The sequence below is a fragment of the Arachis hypogaea genome, chromosome 19 (assembly GCF_003086295.3).
Source record: "Arachis hypogaea cultivar Tifrunner chromosome 19, arahy.Tifrunner.gnm2.J5K5, whole genome shotgun sequence".
Lineage (NCBI taxonomy): Eukaryota > Viridiplantae > Streptophyta > Magnoliopsida > Fabales > Fabaceae > Arachis > Arachis hypogaea.
In genome coordinates, this window is record NC_092054.1 from 124,819,052 (window position 1) to 124,840,193 (window position 21,142).

The 21,142-nt window shown below is 36.3% G+C and overlaps 1 long non-coding RNA gene and 1 other non-coding gene across 2 annotated transcripts; both read right to left on the minus strand.

Moving 5' to 3' along the window:
- Positions 1-2,531: 2,531 nt before the first annotated feature.
- On the minus strand, positions 2,532-6,309 carry LOC112779441 (uncharacterized). Its single transcript, XR_003190714.3, has 7 exons — positions 6,120-6,309; positions 5,675-5,804; positions 5,479-5,555; positions 5,316-5,355; positions 4,686-4,776; positions 3,065-3,163; positions 2,532-2,955 (listed from the first exon to the last, which is right to left on the minus strand). It is a non-coding gene; the product is annotated as an uncharacterized lncRNA (long non-coding RNA).
- Positions 6,310-20,618: 14,309 nt separating this feature from the next.
- On the minus strand, positions 20,619-20,726 carry LOC112782148 (small nucleolar RNA R71). Its single transcript, XR_003192885.1, has one exon. It is a non-coding gene; the product is annotated as a small nucleolar RNA R71 (small nucleolar RNA).
- Positions 20,727-21,142: the final 416 nt, after the last annotated feature.

A 21,142-nucleotide genomic window follows, 5' to 3' on the forward strand; every position in this document is an offset into this window, starting at 1 on the left:
TGGTTTTTGCTTGAATCTATGCATCGCAAACTAAAAGTATCCAGTTATAAGCCCGACAACTGGATTTGTAAGGCTACATACAGATTTTCTCAATTTTTCTAAGGTGTATTAGAAGGATCAACAAATCAGTGAATTGAAATGCATTCATAATCGTAAGTTTTGTTTCTCTCCCATAAAGAAAATGTTTATGCATGCATTAGTACTCTTTTTCATCTACAAGTTTGGAGAGGCTCAATCACATTCCAATCTTTGTTGCATTTCTTAATACATAATATATTATTACTTTTTTCATTTATATGTCTTTCTCTTTCTATCCCTGCATTTAACTAATTGAGTATTTGCTTCACAAATGTATATTCCTATAACAGGTGAAAGTTTCTTCAGATCCTATAATATTGCAACATAATTGATTATGAATACCATCCTACGGATCGGACATGTGAATGTGATTGGCGATATTATTTTGTTCCTAGGAAAACTATGTGTCATTCTCTCAAGTGTTATTTTTGCATTCCTCATGTTGGATACACACATGTAAGAGCTGCACATAAACTCTCGCCTGTTTTGGTATGTTTTCTATGATATATAATTAAATGAGTATGGCGTGAAGATGAATTATTATTTAAAACTAAGTATTAGATATGATGATTCAACTTTCAGTTACGAAAACATAGTTTTCAGGTCCAAGAAAATAAGTTTTCAACTTCATTTATTCAAACCTCATTTTAGATTCTGTGCAATGTAGGTTTGCTGGGTTCTTGGGTACATTGTCGCAACGCTTTTATTCGGAGTTGTTAAGATGTCAATTGATACCATCATTCTCTCACACTACCAGGATTTTGAAGAGAATGGAACAGTATAGTATGTTCCACCCCTTCTCATGGAAACTCTCAACAATGACCAAAATGGACGCAAAGACATGCACAAGGATCTAAATGAAATATGTCCCATGGTTTATTTTTTATTAGTGATGACTCTCAATGAGCTTCAATATTTAGGATTTTTTTAAGGTGCTTATTTTTACCACCTTAATTTTGTTCTCCCCATGCCTGTCTCTCTGTGTGTGTGTGCACGTGCACTCGAGTATCATGTTTTTTGATTTTATAAATAAGTATTTTTTAGTTAACATTTTGAAATTATCTACAAGTTTAATATTGTTTAATTTATGTTTTTTTATGTTAATATCTAAAGTTTAATAAACATAATGTAAAGAAAATAGGTTATAGTAAAGAAAAATGGTATAAACTATTGTAATTAGTTAGTCTTTTTTTAAGCTAGTGTATGAAATTGTGGCAGTTCAAAGTCGTCGCAATATTTTTTTAAAACGCACATAAATTTGCAGCAATTTTATAACCGCCGCAATTTATTTTTTAAATCCACTCACTGAAATAGCTGCGATTATATACTGTCGCAAACTCAACAACCCTAATTAGCAGTGGTTATACCAGCGGTTACTGAAAATTGTCGAAAAAACTAATCTCCGCACTCTAAAAGAGAACGGTTGTTAAACCGCTGTTATTTTATTTTGCGACAGTTTAAAACGCAAAATCACCGTTAATATCCACTTCTCTTGTAGTGTATTAATTAATATATACCTCCTTAAGTGGGATTGTCGGGTTCCATAATGGGGTTAGTGGCCAATTTTATAGTTTAGTAATCATGAAATCATTTGTATAAGTCGTATTAATACAACGTGAACAATATGAAGAATAAAACGTTATTCATAGTGATTTTTCTTTCATATGTTATAGATCAGATTAATAACTAGCTAGCTAGCGTTGCAGTGTGTGTGAGAATATAATGTCACTTCAACAGTTCTAGAGATCAGTATAAAATTCGACGGTATATATTATGTTAGAAAAGATCCATAAAACATGAAAGATTAGAAATTAAAGACTTAAAAAGTTAAGCATATATATTTAAGTGACATTTTCACATGAAAAAAATTATATTAAGTTAAGTAATCCTACAATTTTATTTTTTTTAGAAAGCCATTATTTCTTACAAAAATTATATAGTATATAGTCATTGGATGAAATATTATTGATGAGTCAAAAATTGATACGCTTATATATTGGCAAGTGCACCAAATTGTTTCAAATAATACCACGGTGAGTAGATATCCATTACAAGATTTTTGTTTATTTGTGGCAATTTTTTCTCTTATTTGTGGAGGTTTATAACCCCTACCAAATAGTTTGTGGGGTTTCTAAAACCCCCAAAATTTGAGGTGCCACGAGGTCTTTTGTGGAGGTTTTTAAAAACCTCCACAATCTATTCAGTGGAGATTTTATGTGTGTTTAGTGGGAGTTTTATATTAGACTTTTGTGACGGTTTTAAATCACTTTTGTGACAGTTTAAAACCCCCACAAATTGATTTTTTAATTTAACAAAAATTAACTATTTTGTGACATTTTCAAACCTCCACAAACCTTATAATTATTTATTTATTTTTAATTTCAAATCACTTATTAATCTCATCTCATTTACATATTCTCCTTTCATTAAAAACTAAATATTTTACAAAATAATTCCTCAAAATAAGACATAACTCTGTATAAAAAAATTCTCAATGTCAATAGTTCCAAACATAATTACATATGGTATTGTTCTACATAACTATTATTGTTTTTCTTTAAAAAGTAAAATAAAATAACAACTATAATATTTCAATATCATCTAATTACATAAAAGTCTCAAAATAAAAATATTCCAATATCATGTAATTACATGAAAAATCAGGAGAGGACAAGTAACTTGGTACTACAAGACACGTTTGTGTAACACCCATGCTGCCATAGAATAAAAACATAGGAGACAGGTGTGAGAGGCCAAAATATGTAGACCTGACTGTGCATCCAGCTCAATAACATGTAGCTTCAATATAATTTGACTAGCATTAAGTGTCTTTGAGGCAAAAGATATCAAAACAGAAGGATTATCATTTCCAAAAACCTGTCCAAAAGAAAAATTAAATTTCATCCAACACATAGTAGTCAAAGTATGCAATTATTCAGGTGATCAATAAATAAGTGTAGAAGCGCATAATCATATCAAATCTCACCTTAAATTGAGCAAAGGATGCAGCATGAGCTTCAAGAGCCTGACTACGTTGCTGATCCACGGAGTAAAGTTGCATGTTTCCCTTCACCAATTGTGGCCTCTATGATAAAACAATAGCAAGCACAAATAATTGAGGTACAACTATACACAAATAATCCCAACAACAATACATATAAAGACAAGAAAATATGAGCTAAAGAAAACTATGTCATAGTTGAACTGTATTCCACCTGACCTAATAATCTAATACAGTAGGCATCAGAAATATACTGGTGAACCAGGAGCAATGACAATCAAGACCAACCATATTTCTATAGGATTGCATCAGTAATTAATTATCTGGTTGTTGGCCAAATTGGCAGTTCTCTCAAACATCTTTACAGGCTCAGATTCACTTGCAAGTTACATTTATTTTTATTTTTATTTTTTGATAAAAAACAATTTCATTACGATGAGGAACATGATAAAATAAAATGGGGGATAAGAGATCCCCTATACAAAAGCAAAACCATAAAACAAAATATTTATTAGGGGAAGAAAATCATCATATAACTGGTGCAAACAGGACAAATTCCTCCACCATGAGAAGGCTAAGTAAGAAGAAGGTTCTCCTTGTGCTAGATAATATGAATACTCCAAAGCTTCTAAGAGATTTTCTTGAACTAATTCACTTCGGGCCAGGGAGTAGAGTGATTGTAACTAGGATTCCATAAATAAAAAAAGTTTTTTAATTATTATTTTCATCTGAACGATTTTAATTTTCTACTAATAATTAATTTTAACATTCATTATCTAAAACTTGAAAATAAAATTAAATCACTCCTAGCACTTATGCTTGCACTACTATGCTATCTTGTTGACTTTTTCTAAAAGCATGTCTATTATTCCTATTTATGTGATTTATCTTCTTTTGTATTTGTTATTTCTCTAACAATGATGATTGCTATTTGAGGTATTAATGTCAGAGATGATTCTTGTCAAATAATGAGATGATATACATTACTCATATTTATTGATCTATCAAACTATGATAGTTATGAGTTACCATAATCTTGAAGTGCTTTCCTTTTTTTAGATTTACTACCTTATTACATTCTTGTCTTGCTTCAATAAAAAAAGATCCAAAAATGCATCTACAAAGGACTTGATTAACTCACATATGCTTGATATATTACGTTTCATTTGATTAATATTTAATCTAATTCTTTTGTAGGTCTTTTGGCTATTACCGTTGGTTGTGGTGATAATGCATGAAAAATATTAGAGGAATCGGTTAATACTTTGGATGAGTATCTCACATCTAAGTCAACCGCTACAAAAATTCTGCCTGTAAAGTAGAAGTTTCTTCCTACCAAACTCCTCCCACAAATAAAATCACTCCTTTAGCCCTCAACCTCCCCCATTCCTCCTCAATCATTGCATCCTTGCCTCTAATCTCACCCTATTCTCCCACATCCTTCTTTATTTTATTATTAGTAGAAAAGAGCTCGGCTGAATCAACCAACATCTCCGCTATATATTTTTCAACCGTGTGAGTTATTTTAATTAGATAACAAATGCTTGTCACATTACATAACAATATAGAAATTAAATTAAATATTATTAGACAGTAAAATTGTTACCTATTGTAACACGTTTTCTTTGTCCACCAGAGATACCTCTTAACATTGCATTTCCCACAAAAGTATCTGCACAGATCTCAAGTCCCAAAACCTAAAAATACAATGCCAATGAAATGATGATAACTTGAAGAATCAAGAAGATCGAATTTGTTATATTCTTAATTGTAATGACATAATTATGTGTTGAGTGTATGAATATTCTTAATCTGTTATATTCTATATAACAATGCAGCTCAAATTAACCCAAAAACTGATGGTGCCAACTGCCAGTACCGTGTATTCCCTTTTGAAAATTTAGAGCAGCTACACATGAACTCTGAAAAGCGAATACAATTAAATGTTTCCAAAATAATAATCGAGAATACTAAAGCGGAGTCGGTTATATAGAATTATAGATCAGATGATGCTATAGTGTCATTTCCTAAACCATGTCTTAAAAACCTAATTTTTTAGTGGTTTCACCTATTGCTTTCATCAATGCCGATTTATAAGTCTGCTTCAAAGTTCAAACAAGTAAACACTTAGGCCCATAACATAGGTTTAAAGGATTTTCATCTTTTCAAGTGAAGGGATTATTTAAATTTTTTTGCCTTTTAGTATTAGTGTCAGGTAGTTTTAAGCATGACATACTTGTTATAATATTCGCTTTGTGGCCTCCAGCTGCTCTGGCCTGAGAATCATAAGATACAGAAAGACACATACAAGTTCAAACATTTACAGTAATAATTGTGAATTATTTGAAGCTTTAAAATAATAGGTGTATTAGTTAGTATAGTTTTAATACTATTCTTACTTTCATATAAACATCGATGTCTGGATCAGGTTTAATGTTTGCTTCTATCTCTCTTCTACACACCTCTGCTAGCAAATCTGCAGTGGTTTCAAATCTATCAATTTATTATTGTATAGTTTTGATTCTATCTCACTTTAGTCATCCAAGAAATGAACACGTGATAAAAAAAATTAGGGTCATATGGTGGAAGGATCACTATCACAGAAGGCTTCAAGACAAATGCTGCAAGCATCATCACAAGCATCCTAAATTCCACCCCCCACAAAAGCAGCAGCCGAAGTCAAATGTGCCTCAGACTTGCCACTATCTTCAATCCCAGGAGATCCCTACAAAAACAACGACATCCAAAAAATCCCCAAAATCAGAACACAACTAATAAAAAAATGTATGAAACACATAAAGCCCCCCTCCCTCAAAACCGATTAAACATCAGATAAGAACTACGAATAAGCAACCGCACTAGCACACACATAGCAATCTCAAATTCAAACGAATCAAATAATCCTTAGAAGTAATCGAATCAAATTGAGGATCGGAGCTGAATTCTAAACAGTAGAGTTATTAAGACAAGTAACAAATGTTCTCCTTTTTGTTTGCAACCGAATAATCAGGAAAATCGGGAAAATCTAATATGGTGTTACCTCCGTAACGAATTTCAAGCAAGATTATTGGATGCCGATGCTACTAAATTGAGATGCAAGTAAGAGAAACCCTAGCTGCTTCCATCAAATTAGAGAGAGAGAGAGAGAGATAGACAGAATTATTTTGCCAAAACTTAAAATCTACTGGCGTGAAACAAAATAGCTTCAATGATCAATTATCATGTCTTCCCTGCCTCATTTCCAATACTCCTTATCAACACAAATAAAAAACAATAAAAAATATAGAACAAGAGGGGTTACCAGTGAAAAAGTTGCAACAAAACTGAGGAGGAGAGACAAAGAAGAAATTTATTGTTAACAAAGAAGAAATATCAGCAAATTAATATGGAAAAAGAAGAAAAAGAAGTACCATCGACAGTTCAAAGGAGAAATTGGAGTGAGAGGAAGCGGCATTGAAGAAGAAGCTCAGGAGTGAACAGATCTGAAAACGTGTTGTACCACGACAACTACAGTGGCATCGACGGCTGAAACTGTGGCGGCAACGGCTGCGGAAACTACAGTGGCAACAGTGACAGGAACGACAATATAGAGAGACAGATATGAAAACGCATTGATAAAATAGGTGGCTCAATCCAGAAGCTCTCTACTGCAACGGCCATGGCAATTGTAATGGCGCGCCGGTGGCGAAAACGGCAGAGGGAACGCGGCGAAAATGGCGGTAGAGAATTTAGGATTTTATGGACGTTCTCTCGTCCGCTAACCACTCTTATCTTTGTGAAAATAAGAAGTGTTTTGGGGGGGAGAATTTTGTATTTTAATTCTATATTAATTATTAGTGGAGGTTTTTTAAATTTTCATAAATAAAATGTATGGTAGAGGGTTTTAGAAACCTCCACTAAAATACTCCCAAAATTAAATTTTAATTTTGTAGTGATCGTTCCCACGAAGATTAACAGATTGAATCAAGTAACGTCTAATTGAATATCTAATTAGATCAATCAAATCTTGGCAAGAGGGTTGTAGATCTTGAAGTAGTAGTAGAAGCAAAGAACAGTGAAAAAGATTGTTGATTGTGAGTGAGAAAAAGCTTAGAAACTTTGGAGAAGTAATTAGGAAATGGAATGTTAAAGGTTTCGGAGGTGTTTAATTCTTAGAAAAAATAATACTTGTATTTTCCTACTTTGACGCATGAAAAAATCTTTTTACAGCAAATCATTTATAATTGAATTCCAATTCCTTGGCAATCAAATTTCTCTTAACTTAATTAGTCGCCAATTCCTTAGTCAACTAATTAATAGAAGAGGTTAAGCACAATTTCGATTTAAAGCTACACAACTTTTACAATACTATTCCTAGTCAAGTTGAAAATTATGAGAAAGAGTTTCAAGCTAATTCTGATATTAATTTTCCAAAGAAATAATAGAATTCAAGACAGAATTGGAATATTTTCCAATATTTTTAACCATTAAAGATGAAGAACGAGACTCAATCTTGAAAAAATAGAAAATCATGAATCAAAATAAAGAAAACACTTGCATTACTAATCCATAAAATCAAACAGAACTCCTAACATCTAACAGAGAAGGTTTAGTTACTAATAGTAGAAACTAAAACAACCTAAAACTAAAGAGTTCCTTGATCTGTAGATTCCAAGATAATTTATGTGAACCTTGTTCTCTTATTTATATTCTAACTCCCTAATTAATTGGAATTCAAAAACTAATTTTATCTTCCTATCACTGAAGAGTAAGATAACAACTTTTTCAAATTCAAAATAATAATTTAAATCTAATCTAAACTAAATTCTAACAACTAAATCTTCTTATCTTTCTAGAAGTTAATGCTAATTAATCAATTAAATCTTGAATCTTGGGTTGATTTTAGAGCTTCTTGAGAGTGAATTATGATCTTGGCGCCGAGCTCCATAGATTGGCACTGGGCTTTGAGAAATTCTGTGTCACTAGGAGTTGAAATTTTACTCAGAGCCGAGCTCTGGGATTGGGTGTTGAGCGCCCAACACATTTGGAGTTGGTGGCGCTGGACGCCACTTCTTGGAGTTGGGCGCCAGGCTTGGAGTGCAGGAGTTGGGCGCCCATTTTGGATGCTGGGTGATAAACCCATATTTTATGATATATTTTGTGCTCAATTTAAGTGATTTATTCAACCTTCACCCATTTATTCATGTGAAATTGCATGGTTTTACTTTTCCTTCCTTATTATGTGATGTATGTGAAAAACATGTTTCCTATGCTTTAAAAATAATTATTTTAATTATCTTTATTACCATTCGATGCCGTGATTTGTGTGTTGAGTATTTTCAGATCCCTTAAGGAAGGAATGATTTAAAGGATGGAAAGGAAACATACAAAAATGGGAGCAAAGCACAAATAGAGTTTTTGAAAGAACTGGCAGCGACGCGAACGCATGGACGACACGGCCGCATGCCCAGCGCGAAAGGGCAGCGACGCAAACGCGTGACTGACGCGGACGCACGCCTTGAGCAGAACGCAGATGATGCGTACGCGTGACCGAAGCGAACGCGTGACAAGGAAAACTCCCAGATGACGCGACCGCGTGACCCACGCGGACGCGTGATAGACGCCACCACCAGAAACTGCAGAAAACGCTCCCAGCGATTTTTGAAACCCATTTTGGCCTAGATCCAAGTACAGAAAGCACAGATTAGAGGTTATAAAGTGGGGGAATGCATCCATTCAGAGAGGGCCTTCGATTATTCACTTTTCATGATTTAGATGTAGTTTTAGAGAGAGGTTCTCTCCTCTCTCTTAGGTTTTAGGATTAGGATTCCTCTTAAAGGATTTAGGATTTCAACTCTTTATCAGGTTCAATATTTCTTTTACTTTATATTTCTCTTTTACTTTCAGATACTTTAATGCTCTCATTTAATTACTTATGTTGCCAAATTGGCTTATGAACTCTTTATGTTTAGATTGATTTTCTTTTATTAATGCAATTGAGGTATTTCAGATTTATGATTTAGCTCTTCATATTCTCGGCTTTAATTGATTAATTGGAGACTCTTGAGTTATCAAACTCATCGTGATTGATAATTCTTATTTTTGCTAATTAAATCGAATTCCAATAACTCTAGTCTTTCCTTAGGAATTGACTAGGACCAGAGGATCAAATTGATTAGTCCACTTGACCTTCCTTTGTTTAGTAAAGGTTAACTAAGTGGGATTAAAACCCAATTATCATCACCATTGATAAGGATAACTAGGATAGGAATTCCAGTTCTCATACCTTGACAAGAGTTTATTTTACAGTTATTTATTTATTTTACTTGTCATTTAAATTACTTGTTTCTTACTTTCAAAACCCCCAATTTACAAAACTCATAACCAATAATAAGAACACCTCCCTGCAGTTCCTTGAGAAGACGACCCGAGGTTTAAATACTTCGGTTATCAATTTTAAAGGGGTTTGTTACTTGTGACAACCAAAACGTTTGTAAGAAAGGATGATTGCTTGGTTTAGAAACTATACTTGCAATGAGAATTTATTCTGAATTCTAAACGTCAATCATTCGTTCTTCAAAAATGGCACCGTTGCTGGAAAACTACAAACGTGTGCCTTATTATTGGTTATTGTAAATATTTTTCTTTTATTTGTTTATTTTTTTTTTGTTTTTCTTTTATTCCTATTAGCTACTATGAATTCTCACCCCTCTCGCTTTGAGTTTGGTTCTAAAATTGTTGAAAGGAGTGGAAGCTACAACAGGAATATGCATCAAGGTCTAAGCAATCAAAGATGGATGGAGCCAAGAGGCCTTGATCAACCCTTTAGGCAACAACACCCTCCAAGATATATTGGGCAAGGACTACTCTACAATGCATACCAAGCTGATAGATATGGTGGACCCCTTGTAATTACCAACAAGCCCCACCCTGTGCTTATAGACCATCCTCTCAGCGTAGCTTTGAACCACCACACTCACAAGCTCCTTTTCACCATTCACCACCGTATGACCCTTACCCACCATAATTCCAATCCAATTACTCCCAAGAACCACCACATTCTCATTTTGAACCCTCTTCCCCAACCAATGAACCCTCATACCCACCCCAACCTCCAATGAATGACAAACTTTGTGTTTTTCTTCAAGGGCAAGCGAGGATGCAAAAGGGCGTACGGGAACTCACTACTGCCAAAAAGGCAGCGACGCAAACGCGTGACTGACGCGGACGCACGCCTTGAGCAGAACGCAGATAATGCGTACGCGTGACCGAAGCGAACGCGTGACAAGGAAAACTCCCAGATGACGCGACCGCGTGACCCACGTGGACGCGTGACAGACGCCACGCACCAAAAACTGCAGAAAACGCTCCCAGCAATTTCTGAAACCCTTTTTGGCCCAGATCCAAGTACAGAAAGCACAGATTAGAGGTTATAAAGTGGGGGAATGCATCCATTTAGAGAGGGCCTTCGATTATTCACTTTTCATGATTTAGATGTAGTTTTAGAGAGAGGTTCTCTCCTCTCTCTTAGATTTTAGGATTAGGATTCCTCTTAAAGGATTTAGGATTTCAACTCTTTATCAGGTTCAATATTTCTTTTACTTTATATTTCTCTTTTACTTTCAGATACTTTAATGCTCTCATTTAATTACTTATGTTGCCAAATTGGCTTATGAACTCTTTATGTTTAGATTGATTTTCTTTTATTAATGCAATTGAGGTATTTCAGATTTATGATTTAGCTCTTCATATTCTCGGCTTTAATTGATTAATTGGAGACTCTTGAGTTATCAAACTCATCGTGATTGATAATTCTTATTTTTGCTAATTGAATCGAATTCCAATAACTCTAGTCTTTCCTTAGGAATTGACTAGGACCTGAGGATCAAATTGATTAGTCCACTTGACCTTCCTTTGTTTAGTAAAGGTTAACTAAGTGGGATTAAAACCCAATTATCATCACCATTGATAAGGATAACTAGGATAGGAATTCCAGTTCTCATACCTTGACAAGAGTTTATTTTACAGTTATTTATTTATTTTACTTGTCATTTAAATTACTTGTTTCTTACTTTCAAAACCCCCAATTTACAAAACTCATAACCAATAATAAGAACACATCCCTGCAGTTCCTTGAGAAGACGACCCGAGGTTTAAATACTTCGGTTATCAATTTTAAAGGGGTTTGTTACTTGTGACAACCAAAACGTTTGTAAGAAAGGATGATTGCTTGGTTTAGAAACTATACTTGCAACGAGAATTTATTCTGAATTCTAAACCGTCAATCATTCGTTCTTCAAAAATGGCACCATTGCCGGGGAACTGCAAACGTGTGCCTTATTATTGGTTATTGTAAATATTTTTCTTTTATTTGTTTATTTGTTTTTGTTTTTATTTTATTCCTATTAGCTACTATGAATTCTCACCCCTCTCGCTTTGAGTTTGGTTCTAAAATTGTTGAAAGGAGTGGAAGCTACAACAGGAATATGCATCAAGGTCTAAGCAATCAAAGATGGATGGAGCCAAGAGGCCCTGATCAACCCTTTAGGCAACAACACCCTCCAAGATATCATGGGCAAGGACCACTCTACAATGCATACCAAGCTGATAGATATGGTGGACCCCTTGTAATTACCAACAAGCCCCACCTTGTGCTTATAGACCATCCTCTCAGCGTAGCTTTGAACCACCACACTCACAAGCTCCTTTTCACCATTCACCATCGTATGACCGTTACCCACCATAATTCCAATCCAATTACTCCCAAGAACTTCCACATTCTCATTTTGAACCCTCTTCCCCAACCAATGAACCCTCATACCCACTGATGCTAGGGCATTTTGGCCAGTTTTACTGACCTTTTCTTTACTATTTTTAAGGAAGTTTCATGCATTTTCTTAGAAAATAAGCTAGTTTTGGGTAGATATTCACTTACATCTTGATTCAAGCATACATTGTGCACTTTACATGATTTCATGAGGATTTTGCATGAAATTAATGACAAATTGGATGTTGCATTTCCCATGACTTGGACTAGAACTTTGATGCACTTTATTGCTTGATTTCAGGACAAAGGAAGCAAGGAAGAACCACGTTAGCAGCCACGTTAGTCTCACTAACGTGACTTCTAACGTAGGAATGGGAGCTAGATTGCAAAGTTAATGAGAAAAGTAATCGCCAATAACGTCCTCAAAGCCATCATAGCCCACGTTAAGAGTCACGTTAACTAAGTTAACGTGAACTCTAACGTGGAGGAAAGAAAATGGAGCCAACGTTAGTGACACTTACCTTTGTCACTAACGTTGGGCCAAGCTCATAAGTGGCCACGTTAACTTAGTTAAGGTGGCTTCTAACGTTAAGAAGCAAAAGAGAAGCCAACGTTAGTGACATTTAACTTTGTCACTAACGTTGGCCAAGCCTCCACAAGCCACGTTAACGTGGAAGCCAACGTGGAGAAAGTATATGATCGCCAACATTAGTGACAAACACCTAACTTTGTCACTAACGTCGGAATGAACCACACAAGCCACAATGAGCCACATTAACTCCCACGTTAACTTAGTTAATATGGAAGCTAACGTGAAGAAGAGAGATGATGAGCCAACGTTAGTAACATTCACCTTTGTCACTAACGTTGGAGATGGCTAGCATTGCTACGTTAGAGGCCACGTTAACCTAGTTAACGTGGACTCTAACGTGGGAGATAGGGGCACATTGGAACGTTAGTGACAAAGGTAAGTGTCACTAACGTTCTTGAAGGTTGGCAAGTTAACATTAAGAGCCACGTTAACTAAGTTAATATGGACTCTAACGTAAGAAAGGGGGAGGCTTCTCAACGTTATTGGGAAAGGTAAGTCCCAATAACGTGTGCGAAGGACCAAGAGGCAACGTTAGTGGCAATGTTTATGCCACTAACATTGAGGTTAACATGGCTCTAACTTGGGTCAGGAATGTTAGTGAAAAAGGTGATTGTCACTAACGTTCTCGAACCCACAATTTCACTTAACGTTAACACCACTAACGTCCTGAGCTAAAGTCCCTGCCCACTTCACACTTTCTCTCTGCAAGTAAAGCTAAGCCCAATGAAGAAGATAACTGCTTCAAACTCAAGATCCAAAGGCCCATACCCAAGACTTGAGGAGCCAACTAGAAGATCAGAAGAGTAGTATATATAGGAGTAGCTTTGAATTGATTGAAGGAGATTGGAAATTGGGGGAAAACTACTCTCTGTATTTTGCCATTCTCTGCACTTCTAGTTTTGTTTTCATAATCTATTCTCCATCTTTGCTTTTATTTTCCAGAGCTATGAACAACTAAACCCCTTTCATTGGGTTAGGGAGCTCTGTTGTAATTTGATGGATCAATACTAGTTTTCATTATTCTTCTTCTATCTGTTTTCTTGATTTTACTTGAAAGCTTTCGATCTTCATCCAATTGGATAGTTATCTTGGAAAAGAAGCTATTCAAACTTGGATCTCTTCTGAACCTTGAAAGAGGAAGGAAGAGATCATGCTAGAAATGCTTTCTCATGCTGGACCAAATTGGGTTTGGATGGATATGTGACTATAATTCTCTCAATACTTGATTTGGGAAATGCATGTGGTATAATCAGTGACCATACTTCATCTCTTCTCATGAGCAATTGACCAAGGAATTGGCTATTGATCAGGATTTGAGAGATTGAATTACAAGGAATTGTAACTCGATCACTTAAGATTGCCAAGGAGATCAATGAATGCATTGATTGAGGAAGAGATGAAAATGAAATTGATCCGGAGAATGCAACATCTCCTGAGCCCAATGAACTCCCCATTTCTGATCTTACCCATTCTCTTTAGTTTCTGTCATTTACTTTTATGAGCAGTTACCCCATTCCCATTTACAATTCTGCAATTTACTTTCCGTCATTTACTTTCAGCTCTTTATTTGTAGCATTTACTTTTTCTGTTATTTACTTTCCCGCCATTTTATTTTCTGCAATTCTTAACTCAAATTCTGATTCGCTCAACTAGAACATTCCTCTAATTAAAGTTGCTTGATCAATCAATCTCTGTGGGATTCGACCTCACTCTATTGTGAGTTTTTACTTGACGACAAAATTCGGTACACTTACCGAAGGAAATTTGTTACGAGACAAATTTTCCATGCATCACCCACCCCAACCTCCAATGAATGACAAACTTCGTGTTCTTCTTCAAGGGCAAGCGAGGATGCAAAAGGGCGTACGGGAACTCACTACTGCCTTAACTGAGGTAGTAAATATAATAGCTTCTCGACATCTGAGCACTCAAAATACTCCCATGGCTGCATGTGGAGAATCAAAAGAAGAGCGTAGCATGAAGAAAATACTAGAAACTCCGGTGGACAATGAAGAGCATGGCTTTGTATTGGAACAAGTAGAGGAAGCCATGATAGTTGTAGAGGAAGAAGTGGTTGAAGATTTAGGAGATGCTGAACCTCCATAGGAATCGAGAGCTATAAAGGATTCTGCTGAGAAGTTAGAAATTGATGCCAAAGAGGACAGTGCACAACCTCCAAAGCATATACCTTGTGAGAAATTGGACGGAACAGACCAAGAAGTTGATTCCATAGGCAGTGATGATCATGCATCAAGCTCTCCTAATCACAAACTCACATCCGCAACTGAATTCCTAGAGCCTGAAGAACCTTATCCAAGTGAATACGAAGATGATGTCGAGGTAGATTTCTCTCAACCTCCAACGTATGACTTAAGTGACGAGGAAGACATAGAAGACTTTGATCAGGACGCAGTTGCAGTTGAAAAATTTTGCAAAGAAGTAGAGGAATTCACAGAAGAATACAAGGGAGTAGAACGTACAGAACCACTGGAAACACCTATCCCAAGGCCATTACCACCTAACACAAGCTTTAAGTGGGTCCAATCCTTAACCTTTATCTTTACTTTTCCACTTGAATATGGTTTGCTTGAAACAGATGGCCAGCTTAGAGCTCTCTGCGGCTTTAAGAGTAAGAGGGAAATGGCTCGTACTCAGAGCTGGTGTGCAAGATTCAATAAGATTCCACGCTTCAATTCAAAGTGCACGGATTGGTACCAAGTTCAATTGAATGGGTCTCGGAAGACGTTTGGTCATCTTGGTGAGAACACAATTTCTAAACCGCCTGGATGGAAAAATATAGGTCGAGACAAAGGCGGATTTAAAAGCGAAGTTTGGGATCCTGGAATCTATTCTGATATTCGTCACCCCAGGAGCCTGAGAATCTGTTTGAAGCTGCTCAAAAGCTTTACATGCCTAGTTTGGGACCCCGGAGGCTGTTGTCATTCCAAACATTAGTGGAGATTTCTGGATGAATTTAAGCATAAGCCACCATAACAGGAAGCTCATCAAATGTCCAACTTAAGGACTTTAACTAAAAGTGCTAGGTGGGAGACAACCCACTATGGTATGATCGTTCCTGTTTCAGTTTCATTTCGTTTTGTTTATTTTTATATTGTTTTATTTTTATTGCACCTGGATAATATTCGTAGCATTTGCATTAGCATTGCATACTACATAATTGCATAATTGCATTAAAAAAAAAAAGCGCGCGACGCGATCGCGTCGCTAAAGCGTTCGCGTCAGTTGCAAAAAACACCTCCCATGCGTCCGCGTCAATCACACGAACGTGTGATCTAGAAATTGGCGTAAAAATCCAACGCCCAGAAATCTGGGCTGGAATCGTGTGGCTGGTGTGCGTTTAGCACAAAATGACTCACGCGTTCGCGTCCATCACGGGAACGCGTCACTTGCAAAACACCCATCCCACGCGAAAGCGTAAGCGACGCATCCGCGTCGCGTGGATAGCATGGCACCCTAAATGGAGACAGAGAGTTGCACTGAAGCGACGCTGGAATTGTGCGTTTAGCACAATTTTTAGCGACGCCGTCGCGTACCTCACGCGACCGCGTCCTTCATCTTTTACCCATTCCATGCGATCGCGTCAGCCACGCGACCGCGTCAACCCCATTTCACCCTAGCCACGCGATCGCGTGGACTCAAATCCACTAACCCCCAGTCACGTGAAACCCTACCCCATCGTGCCCCCATTCTCTTCCCCCCAACCCCCCCTCTGCTCCCTCTCTGCTCTAACCACCTCCGACCGCCACACCACCCACAACCACCCAGACCCACCGCGACGACCACCCTCTCTCCTTCTTCCTTCTCCCCTCCCCCTTCTTCTCTCTCTTCTTTCCCCCACTCCGCCACTGCCCCTCCCCATCGCGGCCAGCCACGACCGCCCTGCCACCAGCGTCGCCTCCCACCACCACCACCCTCACCCCCATTCTTCTTAAACCACCCCCTCCACAGTTAACCCTACCCGAAACCCCCATGCCACCGCGAACAGCCGCCCATCACCGCGCCAGCCTCCCTGTTCCACCACCGCGCCGCCGTGCCCCCTCCCAACACCGCCATTTCACCACCGCCATCTCTCTAATCCCTACCTTAGTTCATACGCATATCAGGTTCCACCGTATGCCACTTTTCTTTCATTCGTAGTTAGTTGCATATTTTTCAGTTTATGTTTAAAATTAGGCTAGTTAGAGATGCATGTTTGTAGTGGATTCTAGGTGGTTAGGTAGCTAGGATGTGGTTAGTGGATTTAGGCCTGATAATTGCGCTGTTCTTGCTACTTGTTTTATAAATTTTGCAATTCTAATGTTGCTGTGATGTTAATACTGTTCATATACTGTTCCTTACTGTTTCATGCTGCTGTTACACTGCTCTTTGATGAGCGGATAATTTATACGCTTTTTGGCATTGTTTTTACATAGTTTTTAGTATGATTTAGTTAGTTTTTAGTATATTTTTATTAGTTTTTAAATAAAATTCACATTTCTGGACTTTACTATGATTTTGTGTGTTTTTCTATGATTTCAGGTCATTTCTGGCTGAAATTGAGGGACTTGAGTAAAAATCAGATTCAGAGGTTGAAGAAGGACTGCAGATGCTGCTGGATTCTGACCTCCCTGCACTCAAAGTGGATTTTCTGGAGCTACAAAACTCCACATGGCGCGCTCTCAATTGCGTTGGAAAGTAGACATCCAGGTCTTTCCAGAAATATATAATAGTCCATACTTTTCCCAAGTTTAGACGACGAAAACTGGCGTTCAACACCAGTTCCATGTTGCATTCTGGAGTTAAATGCCAGAAATAGGTTGCAAAGTGGAGTTAAACGCCAGAAACAGGTTACAAACTGGCGTTCAACTCCAAGAGAAGCCTCTACACGTGTAAAGCTCAATGCTCAACCCAAGCACACACCAAGTGGGCCCCAGAAGTGGATTTCTGCATCATTTACTCATTTCTGTAAACCCTAGTAACTAGTTTAGCATAAATAGGACTTTTTACTATTGTATTTGCATCTTCGGATCATTTTAGTCTTGGTGACTCTGGTTCTCCTCTGGGGCCGAGACCAATGAACTCCATTATCACTTATGTATTTTCAACGGTAGAGTTTCTACACACCATAGATTAATGTGTGGAGCTCTGTTGTTCTTCATGAATTAATACAAAGTACTATCATTTTTCTATTCAATTCAAGCTTATTCTGATTCTAAGATATTCTTTCGCACTTCAATATGAATGTGATGATAGTGACAGTCATCATCATTCCCAACCTATGAACACGTGCCTGATAACCACTTCTGTTCTACCTTAGATTGAATGAGTATCTCTGGGATTCCTTAATCAGAATCTTCGTGGTATAAGTTAGAATCCATGGACGGCCATTCTTAAGATCCGGAAAGTCTAAACCTTGTCTGTGGTATTCCGAGTAGGATTTGAGAAGGGATGGCTGCGACAAGCTTCAAACTCGCGAGTGCTGGGCGCAATGACAGACGCAAAAGGATCAATGGATCCTATTCCAGTATGATCGAGAACCTACAGATGATTAGCCATGCAGTGACAGCGCATTGGACCATTTTCACTGAGAGGATAGGATGTAGCCATTAACAACGGTGATGCCTAACATACAGCTTGCCTTAGAAAGGAGTATGAATGATTGGATGAAGACAATAGGAAAGCAGAGGTTCAGGAGGAACGAACGTATCTCTATATGCTTATCTGAAATTCTCACCAATGAATTACATAAGTATCACTATCTTTATTTTATATTTTATTTATCTTTTAATTACTAAATCTCCATAATCAATTGAATCTGCCTGACTGAGATTTACAAGGTGACCATAGCTTGCTTCAAGCCGACAATCTCCGTGGGATCGACCCTTACTCACGTAAGGTTTATTACTTGGACGACCCAGTGCACTTGCTGGTTAGTTGTGCGAAGTTGTGACAAAGAACTAAGATCATGAACGTGCGTATTGAGTTTTTAGCACCGTTACCAAGGAATGGAACCGTCACGATTTCTGCGCACCAAGTTTTTGGCGCCGTTGCCGGGGATTGTTCGAGTTTGGACAACTGACGATTCATCTTGTTGCTCAGATTAGGTAATTTTATGTTATTTTTAAGCTTTTTATTTCTTATTTTCGAAAAATACAAAAAATCTTTCTTCTTTTTCGTTCTTCCCAAAATAATTTTCAAAAAAATAATAATAATAATAAAAAAATTTTAATAAAATCATAAAAAAAAAAATTTGATGTTTCTTGTTCGAGTCTAGTGTCAATTTTTAAGTTTGGTGTCAATTGCATCTTTTTAATTTTTCTTAAAAATTTCAAAAACTCATGCATGTATTCCTCATGATCTTCAAGTTGTTCTTAATGATCTTCTTTGTTTGATCTTTGCAATTTTATGTTCTATGTCTTTTCTTGTTTTTCATATGCATTTTCAATTTGTTAGTGTCTAAAGTTTGAAAATTTCTAAGTTTGGTGTCTTGCATATTTTTCTTTTCTTAAAAATTTTCAAAATAAGTCTTGATGTTCATCTTGATCTTTAAAGTGTTCTTGGTGTTCATCTTGACATTCAAAGTGTTCTTGCATGCATTAGTTGTTTTGATTCATAATTTCTATGTTTTGTGTCAATTTTGTGTTTTTCTCTTTCATCATTAAAAATTTAAAAATAAAAAAATATCTTTCCCTCTTTCTTCTCATAAATTTCGAAATTTTGGTTTGATTTAGTCAAAAGTTTTAAAATTTGGTTGTTTCTTGCTAATCAAGTCAAAATTTCAATTTAAAAATTCTACCCTTTTCAAATCTTTTTCAAAAATCAAATCTTTTTCAATTTTTTATATATATTTTCGAAAATTTTTTAAAATTAATTTTCAAAATCTTTTTCTCATTCTTACTTCATATTTTCGAAAATCTTGCTCACATTTAATGTTTTAATTCAAAAATTTTTCAAGTTGTTACTTGCCTATTAAGAAAGGTTCAATCTTTGAATTTTAAAATCATATATTTTAGTTTCTTGTTAGTCAAGTGATCAACTTTAATTTTCAAAATCAAATCTTTTTAATTTCTTCTTCAATCATATCTTTTCAATCATATCTTTTTTTAACAAATTGCAATCATATCTTCTCAATCATATCCTTTTCAAAATAATTTTCAATCATATCTTTTTTATTGCTAATTTCAAAATCTTTTTCAAAAATCAAATCTTTTTCAAAATATCTTTCAATCATATCTTTTTCAATTTTAATTTCAAAATCTTTTTCTAACTTCTTATCTTTTCAAAATTGATTTTCAAATCTTTTTCAATTAACTACTTGAATTTTTGTTTGATTTTAAAAGTTTTCTATTTCAATCATATCTTTTTCAAAACCCCCTAACCACTTTTCTCTCTCCAATTTTCGAAAACTCCTTCCCCCTTTTTCAAAATTCTTTTTAATTAACTAATTGTTTTAAATTTTAATTTAATTTTATTTCTCTTTTTAATTTTCGAATTCTAATTAATATTTAAAATAAAAACAAAAATATTTTTATTTTATTTTAATTAATTTTCAAATTTTTCTCTTCTCCTTCTTCTATTCTCCTCTTCTTCTACTCACATAAAGGAATCTCTATACTGTGACATAGAGGATTCCTCTTCTTTTCTGTTTTCTTCTTTTTCATATGAGCAGGAATAAGGATAAGAACATTCTTGTTGAAGCTGATCCAGAACCTGAAAGGACTCTGAAGAGGAAGCTAAGGAAAACTAAAACACAACACTCTGAAAAGGACTTTACTGAAATATTCGAAAAAGAAGGAGACATGGCCGAAACCAATAACAATGGTGGAGGTGAAAAGAAGATGCTTGGTGACTTTACTGCACCAAATTCCAATTTACATGGAAGAAGCATCTCAATCCCTGCCATTGGAGCAAACAATTTTGAGCTGAAACCTCAATTAGTTTCTCTGATGCAACAGAACTGCAAGTTTTATGGACTTCCATCCGAAGATCCTTTTCAGTTCTTAACTGAATTCTTGCAGATCTATGATACTGTTAAGACTAATGGGGTTGATCCCGAGGTCTACAGGCTTATGCTTTTCCCGTTTGCTGTAAGAGACAGAGCTAGAATATGGTTGGACTCTCAACCTAAGGATAGCCTGAACTCTTGGGATAAGCTGGTCACGGCTTTCTTAGCCAAGTTCTTTCCTCCTCAAAAGCTTAGCAAGCTTAGAGTGGATGTTCAAACCTTCAGACAAAAGGAAGATGAATCCCTCTATGAAGCTTGGGAGAGATACAAGGAACTGACCAAAAAGTGTCCTTCTGACATGCTTTCAGAATGGACCATCCTGGATATATTCTATGATGGTCTATCTGAATTAGCTAAGATGTCATTGGATACTTCTACAGGTGGATCCATTCACCTAAAGAAAACGCCTGCAGAAGCTCAAGAACTCATTGACATGGTTGCTAATAACCAGTTCATGTACACTTCTGAGAGGAATCCTGTGAGTAATGGGACGCCTCAGAAGAAGGGAGTTCTTGAAATTGATACTCTGAATGCCATATTGGCCCAGAATAAAATATTGACTCAGCAAGTCAATATGATTTCTCAGAGTCTGAATGGAATGCAAGCTGCATCCAACAGTACTCAAGAGGCATCTTCTGAATAAGAAGCTTATGATCCTGAGAACCCTGCAATAGCAGAGGTAAATTATATGGGTGAACCTTATGGGAACACCTATAACCC